Source organism: Medicago truncatula, chromosome 7 (genome assembly GCF_003473485.1).
Source record: "Medicago truncatula cultivar Jemalong A17 chromosome 7, MtrunA17r5.0-ANR, whole genome shotgun sequence".
In the NCBI taxonomy this organism is placed as follows: domain Eukaryota; kingdom Viridiplantae; phylum Streptophyta; class Magnoliopsida; order Fabales; family Fabaceae; genus Medicago; species Medicago truncatula.
This window is the reverse complement of record NC_053048.1, coordinates 6,895,097-6,897,541: the sequence shown is the minus strand read 5'-3', so window position 1 is coordinate 6,897,541 and position 2,445 is coordinate 6,895,097.

Genomic DNA, 2,445 nt, shown 5'->3' with positions numbered 1-2,445 from the left:
ATATTTTTTATGTAGTATATTTTATTTTGCATTGTTATCTCTTTTAAAAGAAGTCTCGAAGTATTAAGGTGAACACAATAATATCCATTGAATTTTGTATGTTAGTTTACCCACGGGTATTGTATCCAACTATACTCGAATGTTTCTAAAAAAAATCCTAGTAACAAATGAAAAATTATAAATGAGTTAATCAACATAAATAATTTTCAAAATAAAAAAAAGTTCAATTTGAAACTGTTCAAAATCTTCATTATTTAGATTTTTTTAAGGGGAATTTAGTAGATCTCAAATACAGTTCTTTTGTTATCATTTTCTTTTTGATAACAGTCTAAGGTGCTTTCTTAGTTTTAGCCTTTTAAAAAGCTGTGGTTTAATAACCATCAATTCCATAAGCAAAGATGGAAAAAAAATTCCGGATCTTAAGCCAAAACTAAAGCATCTAAGATAAATGGTAGAGATAATTCCATGTGTCACACAACTCATAAATTTGAAAAGCTATATACATGCACATCATTATTATTATAAATTACATTCACCAAGCAAAGTAGCACTTGTTCAGTTAAATTATTACTTTTCTAAATCTTAAAGAGAAACCAAAGATGAATCAATCCCAGAATGCAAGCCAACAAACTGGCCAAGCAGTGGGACAAGCTCAGGTGAGTTTTTTTTAGTCCCAACCTGCAATGGGACATGCCCTTTTAATTAGTTTGTATATATCATTTTAAATTTTTGTAGCATCATAGTTTGATACGATATTTTTGCTGATTTAGGAGAAGGGAAGCAACATGATGGACAAGGCAAACAATGCTGCTCAGGCTGCCAATGCATCTGTGCAAGAGGTTTGAATGTTTAACTAAGAAATTTAGTTATATTCGCTCAATCTTGTCAAGAGGTTAGACACATAAATCAGACATGACATAGTGGACATACATGTAACAATTTGAGAAAATGAAAGTGATTCAACATATTTCAGTGTCGAACACCCAACACATTTTTAATCTAAAGCGTTGATGTTACATATAGATAATCAATAATTATTAGAAGTAACATAAGAGTCGGAGAGATAGATTGATGTGGATTCGTATCTCCTACTAACATTTCTAACAAATGCATACTAACATTTTTGTATATAAAATGTTCCTCAAGATTATGGAGAAATAGAATTTTATCAAAAAAAAGTAGAGTAGAAAAACTTGTAAATTATCAATTTTGGTGACTAATGATTTTTTTTTTTTTTTTATTGGTGTAGGGTGATCAGCAAATGAAGGCAAACACACAAGAGGCTGCTGATGCTGTAAAGAGTACAGATGGTGCTCACAAATGAATCTATGTGGTGGGGAGCTCTCTTAAGTAGCTATTACAACTTTTGTTTTTTGTTTTGTTTTAGGGCTTTTATGCATTGATTTGTTGTTTTTCCCTTTAGTAATTTTTTTTATCCTTTTCGGATGGTGTTATATGATTGGTTGTATACCACCTGCTTGAAATAAGAGACGACAATTTTATCTCAATATTTTTTTTTTGACAAAAACTTATTTCAATATTTATCATGGTTTATTTATTTTTATTTAAATCATAAGAATTTTCAAGGTAATATATACGCACACACTTGGAGTACATTTGCTTTGGACCTTTACAAATTGCTATATTTGCTTTTATCTTGAGTAATTAAGTAATCTCGATAGCTAAGTTATGTCTATTTTTCTACCACCATTTTGATATTTTCTTGTGGTGAGTTAAGTTTCATTATTAAAACCTCTTCCACTATATTATCATAATTTTTAAACTTTAATCAATCATTGGCTGATTGTACTCAAAATAATTATCAAAATTGAAAGCAAAACAAAATTGTAAAAAATATTAACACATGATTAAAGAATAGCTTGATGGAGATATCAAAATGAACTTTTTATTTCAAATTTATTAAAACATTACTCGCCACTCACTAAAGGATAACATCGAGATGAAACCTGCATATATTCAAATAAAACATAGAACTTTTCAAAATAAAATCAATCAATTCAAACCAAGAAAATCACACACAAATGTGAGTTTCATAATTATTACACCTTATAAAAAGTATGACAAGATCGTTTCATATTTTTCAAACACATATGTATCCATATTTAACAAGAAAATCACAATCATAGGAGATACGCTCATTAACAAAAAAATAATTGTCTCTTTTGCACATCGAGTGAGTTATTTTCCATGTATCATCATTTATTTCAAATAATTTGAAATCATTATACTCAATTCAACTTGCACCTTGGACGCACCGTTTTTAACTATTTTTTTTTGTTGAACAAGTTGTCTTGTACCTTATCTTCATCATTTGACTTATCATTAACCTTAACCTGATAATCCGCCCTCTCTTGATTTTTCTCCTTTTCATTGTCCCGATCTATGTTTTGAGGGATACTCTCTTCTTCCATGACTTCTAATTCG